The following is an 18,162-nucleotide window of genomic DNA, read 5'->3' as shown; positions in this document are numbered from 1 at the left end:
GAAGACTCTCAAAGGGCTTGCAGATTTTTAAAAATATTACTGCCACTTTGTTTGGAAGAAATATAGTTTGGTCATAAAACCATCATTTGTGATTGGATTTATGAACATGACACGCATTTGCATGCTGTGCATGAAAACTTTGCACCAAAGAGTGGTTTCAAACAAGGAAACTGTTGCTAGTTAGAATGTTCTCACCTGTATTATCATTAACAAATTTCAAGTTCCCTCAACCTGTTGAAAATAAAGGTAATTCAAATGAATCTTCCTTTGCATGAACAGTCTATCAACTTCAAAATTCCTCATAACTTCATTGAGTTTTTTCCAATTAGAAAGGGAAATTCCTTTTATATATACTCCAAAGTGCTTTTTCTTTTAAAGTCAGATTGGGGAAAAGCATCTTTCTTTTTATGTATTCTATTTGCATCTTGCTAAGCACTTAAGGTCTATCTGTAACTAGCTTAGAACATTTTCTTATCATTGAGCACAGTACTTAAGAGTATGTTCTTTTTAAAAAAAGAGTTGCCTACTAAATCTAATGTATTTTAAGCACCAGAAAGCTATTACTAGATTTTTTAAAAAGAAACTAAGTAACTTACATTAAAGAAGCTTATATTTGAGGAATCACCACACTATTTTCCACAATGGTTGAACTAATATACATTCCCACCAACAGTGTAAAAGTGTTCCTTGTTTCTCCACAGCCTCACCAGCAACTGTTATTTTTTGACTTTTTAATAATAGTCATTCTGATTGGTGTGAGATGGTGCCTCACTTTGGTTTTGATTTGCATTTCTCTATCGATCAGTGACATTGAGCTTTTCTTCATATGATTGTTGGCTGCATGTAGGTCTTTTGAAAAATGTCTGTTCATGTCCTTTGCCCACGTTTTAATGGGTTTGTTTTTTTCTTGTAAATTTGTTTAAGTTCCTTAGGGATGCTAGATGTTAGACCTTTGTCAGATGCATAGTTTGCAAAAGTTTTCTCTCATTCTGTAGGTTGTCTGTTTACTCCATTGATAGTTTCTTTTGTTATGCAGAAGCTCTTTAATATTTCTATACTATAAAGTAGAAGGAAATAAGGATTCAGTAAAGGTACATGTAAGATCTTATGCTAAAAAATGGAAAGGGGTAATTAGGACCTGGAGGATCTGGTAAAGCTTCTTGAGAAGTTGTCATTTGTGTTTGGTTTGAACAATTGGTAGAATTTTTATCATTGGAAAATTAGGGGATTCTGAGGGAAGGGGAAGCCTCTGATTCAATAATTTGGAGACTTCTCTCAAATTCAGCAGCAAGCACAGACTAAAATTTTATGAAAGCAAATGCATTGAACTGATATTGGAGATGTAATATGAATCCCAAGGTGCACTTTCCAATAACAACAGTAAGGCAATCCTCAAAGAATTTGGCGACTATCTAAATTATTTGATGTGAAATAGTTTCCACAGATGAAATCTATATTTTAAATATCCAATATTTCTACACTAAGAGTGTAGAAATTAAGATTCTTTATTTTATTCATTTTTACTATACTCTTAAGAGAAAAAAGAACTCCTCTATGAAGTAAAATGCAAAGTAGAATACATTTGGCAGAATCATCCCGAGCACATGTAAAACAACATCATCACACCAGCTGCTGATTTCATCCCAGTGTTTTATCCTGTCAATAAGAAAATCCTTGATGTGCTATTGAATACACAGTTATCTTGACAGCCATCTTCATGTAATATTCAAGATAGCTTTTACACAGTCTCAGTTATAATATTAGCCTGAGATCTAATGCTTGCTCTTTATTTAAGAGATGATGAACTTGATTTGATGGTTTCTCTGCTGTGAGCCAGTTCAGACTCACAATTCTCCTGCGCAGATTTCACTATCTTTAACTGACCCTAAGTTTAAGATGTTCCTAGCCAAAACCCTATTCTTATCAATTACTGTTCTACACTACTAGTTTTACCCAGATTTAACTCAAGAGCTATTTTCATCAGCTTTCCATCATGTACTGGGCCTGACCTTTGAAATATTGTAGCCACTGCATTGCTATCATCCAAGATAAGAAAGAACTATCTTAAAAGCTCTATCTTGGTTCAAAAGAAAAGAAAAAGTATTCTATGACATTAACTATTTCAAAGCTCTTTTACTATTTATTGCCAATCCACACAAGATTATTGGGATGTAGTTTCCCAGATTGAGAAACATGTTTGAGAAGGAAAGAAGAAAAAAAGAAAAGGGAGAAAGGAGAGGAAGAAATAAAGGAGGAAGGAAGGGAGGAAGGGAAAAAATTGGGCAAACACAAGCCCCTGAAATAAGGTCTGATGATTTCCCCCTTCCCTGGTTTTAAGAAGTATACAAGCTCTATATTCAAGAATTGAATAGTACACTTAATCTATAAGTAATTTCAGATGCTGAGTTCTAGATACAGCATTATAAATAAGATGACAGGGACTTATATTACTGCTGAGAAAACTGCGTTTGATAAACTAAAGATGCCCATGTATATCAGTCATGCTCCTGGTGAGAACAGGTGGCTCACTGCATAATGAGAGGAATATTCAATAAACTATTTACAAAGCTATGGATGACATGTAGGGAAGCCAAAGAGAGAGTACAGTATCTAGAGCTAGTAAGAGTAGAAGGCTATTACTGTCCCCAGGCCTAAAGGAGGTAGAGCAGTCAAAGGAAACAAGAGACAAGGGAGGCTACGAGGACAGGGCCACCTGGCACAGCCATAACCTTAAAGTATGTAGTCACTTCTTGGCAACTCTGCAGGTAGGGAGCCAACCTCACTTTTAACCCTCCCTCTGATGCCCAGCTGGTTTACCCCATTGGTGAAAATCAGTGGGTGATGGAACCAGTGAGCAAAGAAGCTTACTGTTGTATTCCAAATAAGTCCTACCAGCAGCAGAGAGTAGGGATCAGGAAATAGAATGAAGAATAAGTCTAAGAGGACTCACAGCAGAAATCCAGTACATCATATTAGTAATATGGATTAGGCCCAGTACTGCAAATCAAAAATTTGTGAAGAAAGAATAACAGGAAAAAAAACTCCTTATTTCATCTATGAAAACTCTGACCCTAGAGTCTTAAAATGTAGGTAATTTCAAAGATTTTGAGTAGAACATACATACTCCTAAAATTATATATGCATAAGCATATATAACATACATACTCCTAAACATACATACTTCTAAAATTATATATGCATAAGCACACAAGCACACACATGTACACACAAAGAGAGATACAGCAAAATGATCTAGTTATTACAGACTCAAAAAAAATTGATGGGGAGTTGGCAGACCAGTAACCTTGCTGGCTCCATATACAAAAGGTAGTATGCATGACGATACTGTTGGGGTTAGAAGAAAGTGAGTAGTTTTGGGAATTGAGACACAAGGAGAGGTAAGGTAATAAAGAATGGCACAATGGCTTTCTTTCAGGCTTCTTGGACTTATTGTGAGCTATCGTGCAGTTACTCATTTAAGCACACTTCACTCAAACATGAAGAGAAATCGAGCATCTGATATGATTTGGCTGTGTCCCCACCAAAATCTCATCTCAAATTGTAATCCCCATGTGTCAAGGGAGGAACCTGATGAGAGGTGATTGAACTATGGGGGCAGTTTCCCCCATGCTTTTCTCATAACAATGAGATTTCATGAGATTCAAGAACCCACTGATGGGCTCTTCCCCATTCACTCGCATTCTCTTTTTCCTGCCACCTTATGAAGAAGGTACTTGGTTTTCCTTTGCATTCCACCATTATTATAGTTTTCCTGAGGCCTCCCCCACCATGTGGAACTGTGAGTCAATTAAACCTCTTTTCTTTATAAATTATCCAGTCTCACATATTCTTTATAGCAGTGTGAAAACAGACTAATACAAGAAATTGGTATCTTGAAGAGTGGGGCACTGCTATAAAGATAACTGAAAACGTGGAATGACTTTGGAACTCAGTAATGAGGAGAGGTTGGAACAGTTGGAGGGCTCGGAAGAAGACAGGAAAATGTGGGAAAGTTTGGAACTTCCTAGAGACTTGTTGAATGCTTTTGACCAAAATGCTAATAGTGATGTGGACAATGAAGTCCAGGTTGAGATGGTCTTAGATGGAGATGAGGAACTTCTTGAGAACTGGAGCAAAGGTGACTCTTGCCATGCTTTAGCAAAGAGACTGGTGGCATTTTGCCCCTGCCCTAGAGAAGTGTGGAACTTTGAACTTCAGAGAGCTGATTTAGGGTATCTGGCAGAAGAAATTTCTAAGTAGCAAAGCATTCAAGAGGTGATAGAGCATAAACGTTTGGAAATTTTGCAGCCTGACCACGTGGTAAAAAAGAAAAACCCATTTTCTGGGGCGAAACTGAAGCCAGCTGCAGATATTTGCATAAGTAACATCGAATGTTAATCACCAAGACAATGGGGAAAATGTCTCCAGGGCATGTCAGAGAACTTTGTGGCAGCTCCTCCCATCACAGGCCCAGAAGCCTAAGAGGGAAAAATTGTTTTGTGGGCTGGGCCCAGGGCCCTGATGCTCTGTGCACCCTTGGGATATGGCGCCCTGCATCCCAGCTGCTTCAGCTTCAGCTGTGGCTAAAAGGAACCAACATACATCTCAAGCCATTGCTTCAGAGGCTGCAAGCCCCAAGTCTTGGTGGCTTCCATGTGGTGTTGGGCCTGTGGGTACACAGAAGACACGAGTTGAGCTTTGGGAACCTTGGCCTAGGTTTCAGAGGATGTATGGAAACACATGGATGTCCGGGCAGAAGTCTGCTGCAAGGGTTGAGCCATCATGAAAAAAATCTCTGCTAGGTCACTATGGAAGGGAAATGTAGGGTTGGAGACCCCACAGAGTCTGCACTGGGGCACTGCCTAGTGGAGCTGTGAGAAGTAGGCCACTGTCCTCCAGACCCCAGTATGAGAGATCCACCAACAGCCTGCACATGCACCTGGAAAAGTCACAGTCACTCAACACCAGCCCATGAAAGCAGCTGGGGGGTGCTGTACCCTGCAAAGCCACAGGGGCAGAGCTGCCCAAGGTCGTGGGAACCCACCTCTTGCATCAGTGTGCCGTGGACATGAGACATAGAGCCAAAGGACATTAGTTTGGAGCTTTTGATTTAATGACTGGCCCATTGGATTTCAGACTTGCATAGGTCCTGTGGCCCCTTTATTTTGGCCAATTTCTCTCATTTGAAATTAGAGAATTTATCCAATGCCTGTACCCCATTGTATCGTGGAAGTAACTAACTTGTCATTCTCACATGTCAAGGGAGGGACCTGGTGGGAGGTGATTGGACCATGGGGGCAGTTTCCCCCATACTCTTCTCATGATAGTGAGTCAGTGATTTCTCATGAGATCTGATGGTTTTATAAGGGACTCTTCCTTCTTCACTCTCTCTTTTTTTTCTGCCACCTTGTGAAGAAGGTGCTTGTTTCTCCTTTGCCTTCTGCCATAATTTTAAGTTTCCTGAGGCCTCTTCAGCCATGCTGAAGTGTGAGTCAATTAAACCTCTTTCCTTTATAAATTACCCAGTCTCAGGTATTTCTTTATAGCAATGTGAAAATGGACTAATACAATATCTTTATATTTTCTATAACTATCTGATCTCACTCATAAGGTTCCAACATGTTAGGTAGCAGAAGAAGGAGAAAAAGGCTACATTAGGTATACAATTGTCATAGTCCATTTGTGTTGCTATAATAGAATACCAGACTGAGTAATTTATAAATAATAGAGTTTCAGTTAGTTTACAGTTTTAGGGACTGGTAAGTCAATGAGCATGGTGCTAGCATCTGGTGAGGGCCTTCTTGCTGCATCATAACTTGGCAAAGGGCTTCACATGGTGAGGGTAATGGTGTGCTGTTTAGGTCTCTCTTCCTCTTATAAAGCTACAGCCCCATTATAGGGGTCCCACCCTGATAACCTTATCTAATTATAATTACCTCCTAAAAGCCTCACCTCCAAATACCATCAACATATAAATTGGGAGATTGCATTTCCAACACATCAAATTTAGGAGACACATTCAAACCACAGCAATAATCCATTAATTTCTGTCAATCTGTCAATTTGAATTTTTAAAGATAACTTAGCCTTTTTTTAACATAAATATCCAACCATTCTGATTCCTTCTACCACACCCTGCTTTACTCCAAGATGGCAACTGAGGGTAAGCAAAAGTAGAGCCTAAGGGGCCTCTAATGGGGGGAGAAAGGAGGAATCCACATTCAGGTCTTTTCACTTATCCTCCAGCAGTACATCTCAGATGCCTGGTAGCTGGCCCCACTAGCACCTACGGTCAGTTCTCTCACCATTCAGAGACTGGAGTTGTCCCTGTCAATTAGGCCCCAGCTCATCAGCACCTATGGATGCCAAGAAGCCCTGGGAAGTGGCTATGGTTCCCCCTTGGTTCTAGTCCCAAGAGGTCTGCCCCACAGCCCTCAGTCACAGGGCCACTCCATCTCCACTACTATGATTTCCTCTAACTCCCCCAGTCACAAAGGCTGGATTTGGGTCCAGAAGGAGATTAGGATGTATTCATCCACTGCCTCTTCTACCTTGCTCTCCGCTTATTCTTTCCACAATCACCACGACTGGCGAGGACAGCTTTTCTCTAAATAGTAGCCTGAGATCTCCCCAGGGAATAAGTTACTCAAGCTGCAGTAGAGAAGTTCTCAACATGGGGCCTGTAAGCCTTTTTCAGGAGGTCTGCAAGATCAAAACCATTCTCATATACTAAAACGTTACTTTCCTTTTCACTCTCATTCTTTTACACTCATACAGTGCCATTTTCCAGAAGCTACATGATGTGTGATATCTTAAAACACTGAACACAGAAGACATGAGAATCCAGGTGCTTTCTATTAAGCCAGACATTTGCAAAATATTAAGCAGTGCCACTCTTCTAATTTTTTTCTGGTTTCGGAAAATACAGTTTTTTAAAAGAAAAATATTTATGGTAACATGTAATGAGTTTATTATTGATTTTTATTGATATCATTGATATTTTAAAGTCAATTTACAGTCAAGCACCACATAACATTTTAGTCAATGATGGACAGTATATACAACAGTAGTCATATAAGATAATAAAGCCGAAAAATTTCCTATTGCCTAGTGAAATTGTAGCCATCACATTGCAGCACAATGCATCACTCAGGTGTTTACGGTGAAGCTGGTGCAAAAAATCCTACTGTGCTGCCAGTTGTATGAGAGTCCAGCATATACAATTATGTACAGTATGGAATACTAATAGTGATCACAAATGACTAGGTTACCAGTTTATGTATTTACTATGCTGTACTTTTGTTATTATTTCAGGGTATACTCTTTCTACTTACAAAAAGAAAAAAAGAGAAGTTGTAAAACAGCCCCTCAGGCAAGTCCTTCAGTAGGTATTCCAGAAAAAGGCCTTGTTATGGGAGATGACAGCTCCATGTATGTTATTGCCCCTGAAGACCGTCTAGTGGGACAAGATGTGGAAGTGGAAGACAGTGATATTGATGATCCTCACCCAGTGCAGGCCTAGGCTAATGTGTGTGTTTGTGTCTTTGTTTCTGACAAAAAAAAAAAGTTTACAAAGAAAAACAATTGTAAAAGTAGAAAAAAGCTTATAGAATAAGGTTATAAAGAAAATATATTCTTACATCTATACAATGTGTTTTAAGCTAAGTATTATTACAAAAAAGTTAAAAAGTTATAAAATAATGTAAAAGTGTACAAAGTAAAACATTTACAGTGAGCTAAGGTAATTTTATTATTGAAGAACAGTTTTTAAGTAAATTTAGTGTAGCCTAAGTGTACACTGTTTATAATGTCTACAGTAGTGGACAGTAACATTCTAAGCCTTCACATTCACTCACCACTCACCCACTGACTCCCAGAGCAACTTCCAGTGCCACAAGCTCCATTCCTGCTAAATGTCCTACACAAATGTGTCCTTTTTAAAAATCTTTCCTACCATATTTTTACTGTATCTGCTCTATGTTTAGATATATTTAGATACACAATTAATTACCATTGTGTTACAACTGCCTACAGTATTCAGTAGAGTGACATGTTGTACAAGTTTGTAGCCAAAGAACAATGGCTAGACCATATAACCTAGATATGTAATAGGCTAGACCACCTAGGTTTGAGTAAGTTCCTTTGTGATATTCCCACAATGATGAAATCACCTAATGACACATTTCTCAGAATGTAGCCCCATCATTAAGTGACACATGACTGTATATTCAATTATTTTATAACTTCTGAGTTTAAAGTTCTATTAAGTAAATATCAATAACCCACATAAATCAAAAGCTTTTTAAGGTCTCCCATAATTTTTTAAGAGTTAAAAAGCATCTTGAGACCCAAAATTTGAGAACTTCTGTTCCAGTCTCCAGGCCCACTACTTAACATATTTTTTTCAGAAAAGCCTTATTTAGAGACCTCCCTACAAAGCCACAGCCTCACTAAAGAGCTCAAAAAATGAATGCTGACTAAATTCTTCTGTTCCAGGCAGAATCAGGGTTCTCCCTCTCTCGGTTTATACTTGAAGATAAAATGTTCAAATCTTGATGGTAATATGACTCAAAGAGAGGAATTTTTAAAGTTCCAGTTCAGTATCTGCAAGACACTCTCCTACGTGAGAGGTCTAGGGAGACAATAAACCAAGTGTGAGATTCCGGGCTCAGGTGGGGCCCCTTCAGGGACCCAAGAAACATTTGGGGTTTGAGGGGGGAGACATTCTTGTCCACATCAATGTCCCATGTCTTTGAGGGCTCCAGGTGGCACACATGCGGACAGTACATCAGTCTCCCAAGGGCTTCTGGTGTGGGGACTAGTGAGGACTCTTGATGAAGAAGTTCACACAGGAGATGGTGAACAAAACTTATCCTAACACGTGAAGCTACTAGAAGAAATGTAAAAGCATGGGAACTGACATCCTGGGCAAACAGATGGGGGCCAGGCACTGTCAAAAGCCCACTACTAATCTTGATGAAACAACACTTTTACTTGCGGGCTGCTGAGGCCTGAGACATGCATACAAATTATATGCCTATGATCAAGTACTGGTGCACCATAAGTTGTTATAGAAATATAATACAGTCTATATGTTACAGTTGATCAGCCAGCCAAAGAACTTAAGGATAAATTATTCTTGTAAACACAGAATAATTTTTATTTCAAAAATGTTAAGGTAAAAATGATAACAATCAGAATTTGTATTTTTTGAATGCTGGATATTGTTCTAAATGCTTAGAGCGAATCCTCATCTAACTGATAAACTCTGAAATATAGATATTATCATTATCATCCTCATTTTAGACTTGAGGAAACTCAGGAAAGAGGTTTGCCCAAGGCCACACATTAGGAAGTATTAATAAAATATGCTTTTTAAATTTTTTCTCCCCAAATCTACCTTCACAGCAAAAATCAGTCATCCTGTAATGATATACATTTGCATAAAGCTTCAGCATATTTGTAATATAAAATCTCCATTTCTCAACTCTTCATCATAGCCCACCCACCCTGCTCACAGATACCCATCTCAAATGGTCCTGAGAAATGCAATCTGGTTCAATTTGCTAAAGGGGCAAAAATTCCCAATAAGGTTTAGTGATTGCCACAGTTGGAATGTTCTGAAATCAAGGCCATGTTCCTGTCATGGCAAATTAGGTCAGCGTGGTGAGACATGGAACCATGCACAGGATGACGGAATGTAAAAGTACATTATTAGCTGATGTCCTCTCTGTTTTATTTTTCCCCAGTGACATTTAACAAATTGAATGTAAATGTTCAGAAACACACAATGCTCTGTTAGATGGTTTAAAAGACGTACGTGGAAGAAAGAGCAGCATGTGAACTGGCAGACAATATCATAATATGACATTGACTATTGTGTACATTTCAGAAAATGTTATTTTTCTAAGAATGTCTTTTAGAAGTTATCCTTTAAGTTGTCCAATACTTTTTTGCTCAAGCTGTTGTTTTTAAGCACAGCAGAAGTAATTCTGTAAACCTCTAGGTGGTATTATAGAAACATGGATGTTTAAAATATACAACCTTATAATTGGACATGGTGATATTATTCAAAATTAATAAAAGTGTGAATATTTTAAACTACCCTACTGAACACCAGAAAATGATTAACTTCTAATTTTTTAATTTTTTAAAGTTTTTCTTTTTTTTCCCCATAGTCTCAGATGCTAGATTTCTTCAATAGACATCAAGTCAAAGTAAAAAAAAATTGGTCGTCACCTACTATTTTAAGTCTTATATATTTCAGACAATAAGTAAGACACAATGGCAGGATAGTTTGGTGGGTACCAATGTCAGCTCTGTAACCAGATTTTTTGGTTAGAATCTTGACTCTACTACTTACTGGCTGTGTGATCTTGGGCAAGTTACTTAATTTCTCTGTCCCTCTATTCCCCTGTAGTGTGAAATAAGTTTAATAATACCTTACCAGAATTTTTATGAGGAATAAATAAGTTAAACATACAGAAAGTACTTAGGTGACTGCTCAGTACGTAGTAGGTACTCAATAAAAGTTAGCTATTAGTATCATCTTATAAATGCTTGACTTTTACTGCCGTTTTAATCTAAATGTTTTGCAGATAAAACCCAAATGAACCACAACTTCCCGCATCAATGTTAAAGCAAATCAAAACTCAGAGATACATTTAAAAGAAATATAAATCTAAATTCAAAGAGCCTGAAAAAACTTTGGTTTTACTGATGTTTTATTGCAGATACAGAAGTATTCACAGAAAAAATTCTAGCACATGTGCTTTCTGAAATAACGTTTGTGTTTGCCACATACATTTTTAAAAGATCTCTGTGACTATTGTATAGATAAGGGTATCATGAAGGAAGCATTTAAGAGTTGCTGCAGTTGTTCAAAAACGAGATGACGTTGGAATGGACAACAATCATGGAAACAGAGATGCACAAAAATAGAGATGCTTTACTAAATATTTAATAAATGTAATGTGGAGCTGCTTCCCCACAGATACAAATATATAGCTATAGAAAAGAACAAGTCTGCCTGAAGATGTGGAGAAACTGGATCCCTCACACAAAGCAAGTGAGATTATAAAACGCAGCCATTTTGGAAAACAGTTTGGCAGGTCCTCAAAAAATTAAACACAGAGTTTGCATATGACCAGATATTCTATTAATACTCTTAGGCATATACCCAAAATAATTAAAAACATATGTCTACATAAAATAACTTGTACACAAATGTTCATAGCATCATTAATTACATTATCCAAAAAGTAGAAAGAACTCAAATGTCCATCAACTGATGAATGGAAAAATAAAGTGCAGTATATGCATGTCATGAAATAGTATGCAGCCATGAAAAAGAATGAAAAAAATTTTGTGAGACAGGACCTCACTCTGATGCGCAGGCTGGAGTGTAGTGGAGTAATCATGGCTCACTGAAGCCTCAACCTCCCAGGCTCAGGTGATCCTCTCCCCTCAGCCTCCCTAGTAGCTGGGACCACAGACATGCACCACCATGCCCAGCTAATTTTTTGTATTTTTTACAGAGACAGAGTTTTGCAGGTTGCCTAGGCTGGTCTTGAACTCCTGGGCTCAAGTGATCTGCCTGCCTCAGCCTCTCAAAGTGCTGAGATTACAGGCATGAGCCACCTGTAAGCCCTGCCAGGAATAAAATATTGATAAATGCTACAACATGAATGAACCTTACAAACATTATGTTAAATTTTTTTAAAAACAGTCAGATATAACAAGCCACATATTTGATGACATCATTTGTAAGAAATATCCTTAGTAGGTAAATCCAAAGAGACAGAGGGTACATTTGTGGTTGCCAAGATGTGGGAGAAGGAAGAATGGAGAGTAACTGCTAATGGGTACAGGGTTTCTCTTTGGGATGATGAAAATGGTCTGAAATTAGATAGTGGTGATAATAGTATAACTCAGTGAACACACTAAAAAATTTGAATTGTACACTTATAGAAGTAAATTGTACAGTATTTCCCTATATTCCATTGAAGTTGTTACTAAAAAGTACAGAAGAATTCACTTACATTAAAAAGATATCTGAAGAGCTATTTACCTCTTCAAAAATGGATGATTTTTAGAAAAATACTGAGGGTCCCCTTATGAAATTTTGCTTGAGGATAAGGAATTTAAACTTCTGGCAATGTAGACTAACAATATTGGTTATCTTCTGGCAGATGCAGCCTGTAGATAACAGTTATTACTTAGTGATGTGTTACAATGAAATAATTCTCAGATCAACCATAGAAAGGAAGAGTAATTAAAAGTTAGCCAACATCACCAAAAAATAAGGAATTTTTTTCATGGTACTTAAAGCAGAAGTGGACTAGGCTTAAAAATAAAAGATATCCTTATACAATTAGAATGATCACCCAAGGAACAACTGGCACAATGTCTGGTGGACTGAAAGAGGACTGATCTTCTAAGCTTTCTACGTCATCTTTTTAAAAAGCCAATTGGATATGCTTAACCCTCAAGTTGTTTTGTGATCGCTGAAACTTGTATACCCTTGAGCTTTATATGAGAGGAAGAGGCATGGAAATACTCGGAAGTTGAAAACCAAGATTTTCAGCTTTACAAATTGCAGCATTATGACATATTTTTAAATTTATTATGTGTGTAGGTATTTTACTAGATACTTTTCTTAATGCATTTATCACAGCTTAATAAGTTTAGGTACATTGCTATCGAAGGAGGCTCAAATATTCTTGACTTTTTTCATTGTAAAGTCCATAAACACCCGTAAATGCACCAAAGCTCTTGAAATTATACATACGGATTATTAGAGACGAAGAATGATACAGGATCAGATCATTGTTTCAGTTTTATGTCTATCACTTTTAGTCTCTTTCTCATTCTATTGTGAACCAGAGAACTCTCTACAACAGCTCTGAACATTATCAGGATGTTCTCTCCCATCCAAACTGTGAAGGAGGAGATAGGCAAATAACAGAGAAAAAAAATTACACTCTGCTACAGATTTTGTTTTAGGATTATAAAAATTTTTCAGTTAAGTGTACCAGGTTATCAAGGTGGTAATTTCAAACTTGCTCTGAAACATTGAAAATATTGATAAACTTAAAAAATAGGTGTTTGGCTGAAAGAATGAGCTGGAATCAGTCCTAAATACTTTTTGGCAGAAAGAATAGGAACCTGCTTCTTCAAATCTTGTAATGATGCCAAATGTTCTCTCTTTCATCAACTTTTTATTAAAAATGTCCACCTTCCAACTGTAAAATAATAGTAATTAATTAAAGGTAGTACAGCAAATGCTGTATATTTTTTCTAAAATTTCCATGCCAAGTCGACTCAACCTTTATGCTGTAAAAACATATTTATATTTTCTGTAATTAGTTAAATGAATGTATGCTAAGCCAATCATTCTCCTTAGGCCTAAAGTAGGTTTGGGTTTTTTTTTCTCTTAAATGAAGAATGCTTTTCTTTTTCTTCTCTTTGTTTTCTTTTTCAGATGCACCTGTTACATTTTTACCACCAGGCCCAGTTTTATGTCCAAACAATCTTCTTCTAGGCATTTTTGAACATCTGCTATCATATTTGGTCTCCTAATAAAAGAATTATAAGGACCTATGGGTGTCAAGATCACAATTTTGTGGCTTCAAAAATAGGAAATAGGACACAAGTGATCCTGACAGGTAAATTGTCCAAATGCGGCTACCTTGGAGATATGGCACCCAGTGGAAATAGCACTGTGTTTGTATTTAGAAAAACCTGGAGTCAAATCCTAACCACCATGCCCTATCCCCACCCCCATCTCCCTAGTTCTTCTCCCAGTTGTAAAAAGATGTAGACGCTACATACTTGTTTGTTTGGTATTTGTTAGCTCTACTTCCTTTCTATCTGATGACACCTTCATATTGCATGACATTATATACCATGCGCATTTTTTTCTGTTATATGCTAAGCTTTGATAGCAATTGTATTAATGACATAGCTCTATAAAAATTTTAAAGGTTATTATGTAAAGAAATCACTACGGATGAGGAGAGAGCTTTCTGATAAGCTCCAATTTTAAAGAAACATATTCTTTAAAATTGTCAAAGACTAACCAAAAGACTTAAGAAGCATTCATAGGTTCAAGAAGGTTAGGAGGAATAAGCCCACTGCTGAAGACCCTTGGAAACTTAAACTCTTCAATTTTGCTTCTGTCATTGTGAAGAGAAGGATATCAACGCTAAAAACAATTGCTTCTGATGTTAGAGCTCTGTGATTCTATGATTTGTACTCTATCGTTGGTTCCAACACAGTGCCTGCCACATAGCAAACACTCATTGGAATGTAGAATGAATGAATGACCAGGATTAATATTTTCAGAACTGCATGGCTTTAAAAAGATACAAATTTGGGGAAATGTAAGTTACATTAAGGAGATATCAAATACAATTAAAGCTTAGAAAACCAAAGAGGCCTTAGAACAATTATCTCAAAGAAATGACACATTCAAAGAGGAAAGGACAAATTCTAATTGATAGGAAAAATATGATTTTAACATCAGAAGATTCTTTCAAAGGGATCATATACCCACATGTATAATTTTAAGAAAGGTAGGCACAGATAAAATCAAAATAACCCCATCTACCTCTAATTATACCAGAAATATCTCAGTTCCTAAATCTGATTTCTTATGGTCTTATGATTATAGTTACATTTTGCTTTATACTCTTCTCCCCATGAGATACAAGAAATTATATCTATAATTGCATTGTATTGTTGGTATTTAGTGCATCAAGTCTTCAATTTACTGAGTAAACAAGCAAATTAAATGCTAAGCTTCTTTTTTCCAAATAAATATTATTCCATTTACTCCAAATATATCAAAGATGCATTCCCATAGGAAAAACAAAATAGAAAAAAGTTCCCAGAAAGCTGAGTGGAAATTTGTGATGAGGGAGAAGTTAAAGACTACCTTCTCCCCATGACAAAAACCCTGTCCTAAGCCATTAGAAACTTGTAGAACCAGCAGTTCACTCTTCAGGTCACCCAAGCATTCTTAATGCTGCTTTGCATTTCTTTTGGCAACAGGCCACTGCATTTTAACATTTGACATATTCCTTCCCTTTTGCCTAGCCCTGTAAGTCACAGGACATTTTTCTGTGCCTGGAAATCAATTCTGTTCTCCTCCTATTCTATTACTCAGATACGATACTAGGAGTCAGTCAACAATCTCACACTTCTACCCTTCACACTGCAACCTGAAAACTGAAACTACAACTGTAACCACGACTAAAGTTGTACTGCAACCTGAAAGCTATAACTTCCATGTTAATATAAAATAATTCCTATTTTTAAAGTCTATAAATTAATTTTTTTTGCTTTATTTGAAATGAAAAAAATTAAAATAAATTTTATTTATTTTAGAGAAGAATGAATTAAAATACAAATAGTGTAAGAACAACAAATTAGGCTGGGCGCGGTGGCTCACGCCTGTAATCCCAGCACTTTGGGAGGCCGAGACGGGCGGATCACGAGGTCAGGAGATCGAGACCATCCTGGCTAACACGGTGAAACCCTGTCTCTACTAAAAATACAAAAAATTAGCCGGGCGCAGTGGTGGGCGCCTGTAGTCCCAGCTACTCGGGAGGCTGAGGCAGGAGAATGGCGTGAACCCGGGAGGTGGAGCATGCAGTGAGCCGAGGTCACGCCACTGCACTCCAGCCTGGGTGACAGAGCAAGACTCCGTCTCAAAAAAAAAAAAAGAACAACAAATTAAAATAAAAAATCAACCAAGTTTTAGCAGGTTGATATATATTCAGCATTGTGGAAAACTCTCTGAAGATATTTCTGTCTTAATGTTTAGTATTTTAGGAGCTATTGCTCTGTGTAAGGTATGCTAATTGGTGTCATGAGGAAGATAGAAGAAATGTCTCTGCCACATGAAATGTATAATCTAATTGAAGAAACAAAACCATTGAAAGGTTTTTAAGTTGCACGGCATAACAGAATTATATTCTTGGAAGTAGAGGACTTGTTAAATGAATGGGACAGGCAAAAAAAATACTAATTCAGAGTTATAATTAAGAGCACACAGCATCACTTGGGCTGGACTGAATTTGGAAGGCTTCACAAAGAAGAAAGGACTTGCACTGTGACTTGAATGATGGATGGGATTTATGGAGGCAGAGAGAAAGGAGTGCATTTCAGGCCAGCAAAATTGGTTTAAGCAAAAGCATAAAATTAGAAAAGTTCAAGGCAGGTTAGGGCAGAGTTTAGCTGGAGTACAAAGCCAGGGAAGTGAATAGTTAGAGCTGTCTGCAAAGGTTGCAGTGATGGTCAAGGTCTTACACTGTCAAAATAAGCCATTTAGACTTCTGGTAGGCTGTGGGGAGTCACTGAAGTCTTCAAGTAGGAGAATGACAAGATTGAAGGAGTGCTTTATGACCAACTTGTCAGCAATATGAATGATGAATTGGCAAAAAAAGAGACTACAAGTAGGATGAATAATTAAAATTAAAAAGCTTCTATAATAGGAGAAATCGGGAAGATGATAAGAAGCTCAGCAAGAATGTTGGTACCAATAGAAGGAACGATCTGGGAAAGAAATGGAATCAGGAAACATTTGTGTGATGGTGGATTTTGTTTTTGGCATTCTTGAGGAGTTTATTTGGGCAGACCCAGGGTGAGAGGGCCCTGCACCTAGAAGAAGGTGTTGGATCTCTTGGTGGTGGAGTGTAGCTTGTGCTGGCGATGTGCGACCCAGTAGGACAGTGGGAACTTAATCTTGGAGTTATGGAACTGCTTGGTGGGTAGCCAATGGCACTTGCTGGCCAAGACCTCTTCCACCTTCATGATCTGAATCTAGGGGACCCAGGTACAGTGTCGGGCACCCATTTCTTGGTCTTTAGAATGCGGAGGAGACAAGATTACTGCATTCATTAGGTTCTGGGCATTTGGCAAACCTCCTATCAAGTGCCTGCCCAGTGACCTCGCACATCCTGTCAGGCACAGCAATTGCCTGAGGACCCTAACTTGGGTCTGACTTGGGGACCAAGTGGCTGCAGCTGCTGCTCCCAGCAGGAACTTGCCACAAGGGGTATAAAACCTCCAAATTCACTTTAAGGGGCATGACCACAGCTCTCTAAAGGTGATGAGATCCTTCAATAGACATTGTGAAGAAATAATTGACAAACAATGGTGACTGGTAAGATCTAGGAGGCAAAGAACACCCATGACATCAAACTTTAGAACCTGAATGACTAAGACAGCATCTTACATTTGTGTAGCACACTAAAATTAATTTGCAAAACATGTTCATCCTGGAAATAAAGAAATGGAACCTCTGATAGTAAACATTATCCCCTTGGAGGATGATACAAAATGTTCTTTCGACTATCTAGTAGACAATTTAAAGGTGCTACTAGGCTCATGTGCTCCTGCTCAGCTACGGAACATGGCTCCTTATAGTTCCTCATACTTATACTGAATCATCCATTCCTCCTTTGATCAAGCATGGATTGAACTGGGCTGGGTGATGAAGACTGCATGGGGCCCATTCTGGACCATGCAAACCCAGAAATCTGGAATTGAAATCTGGAAGAGTGTCAGCTGCAGGTCCTGGAAGACTCAGGGCTTAGAGAGACATTTTTGGGACTCTATGAAGATGCTATGTAAATATAATAGACTAAAGAGGGTGCAAGAGGAAGAGTAAAGGAGGGAAGAAAGGAGAATGAGGAGGAGGAGGAGGAGGAGGAGGTGGAGGAGGTGGAGGAGAAGAAGAAACTGGCAGATATGCAGAAAAAAAAAATGACAAGACACCACTTAAAACTACAGAGGAGGGAGTATCTGCCTTCGTCTGGCTTACTTGACCAGTTCCCTGCTCCCTAGTGAGATCCAGCAGCTCTTCCTGCCTGTAGTTCATACCAATACTCTATATCCTTCCTCACACGTCTCCTTTTGCTTAACCTAGTTTAAACTGGTATCTATGTCTTGCAACAAAATTATCCCTGGCAAAGAAAAATTCATCCTACTATCTCAAGGTGTCATGAACTGAAAGAGAACAGCCAATGAGAGAAGCTGACTTTAAGAGTAGATAACCAGGGAGAAGGGGTACGGTTTCAAACATATTTATGCATCTAAGTGTGTCATTGGAATTACAGGAGTGAAGCTAGGGCAAAAGTTGCAAATGTTGATTTA

General features: G+C 38.0%; 1 long non-coding RNA gene and 2 other non-coding genes across 3 annotated transcripts in view; 1 reads left to right on the top strand and 2 right to left on the bottom strand.

Annotated features, from left to right (window-relative positions):
* Positions 1-13,529, top strand: part of LOC129463804 (uncharacterized) — a 30,988-nt gene extending 17,459 nt beyond the window's left edge. The window contains exons 2-3 of the long non-coding RNA XR_008651293.2: positions 7,315-7,384; positions 13,484-13,529. This is a non-coding gene — a long non-coding RNA (uncharacterized lncRNA). The remainder of the gene's footprint in view (positions 1-7,314; positions 7,385-13,483) is intronic.
* LOC129464266 (small nucleolar RNA SNORD37) lies at positions 10,179-10,243 on the bottom strand. The gene has a single exon (XR_008651505.1). It is a non-coding gene; the product is annotated as a small nucleolar RNA SNORD37 (small nucleolar RNA).
* Positions 13,530-17,060: 3,531 nt separating the features above from the next.
* LOC129464259 (small nucleolar RNA SNORA68) lies at positions 17,061-17,170 on the bottom strand. Its single transcript, XR_008651498.2, has one exon. It is a non-coding gene; the product is annotated as a small nucleolar RNA SNORA68 (small nucleolar RNA).
* Between the last annotated feature and the right edge of the window lie 992 nt (positions 17,171-18,162).

This window comes from Symphalangus syndactylus, chromosome 15 (assembly GCF_028878055.3).
Source record: "Symphalangus syndactylus isolate Jambi chromosome 15, NHGRI_mSymSyn1-v2.1_pri, whole genome shotgun sequence".
In the NCBI taxonomy this organism is placed as follows: Eukaryota; Metazoa; Chordata; class Mammalia; order Primates; family Hylobatidae; genus Symphalangus; species Symphalangus syndactylus.
The sequence above is the reverse complement of the archived record's forward strand: the minus strand, read 5'-3'. Positions and strand labels throughout refer to the sequence as shown.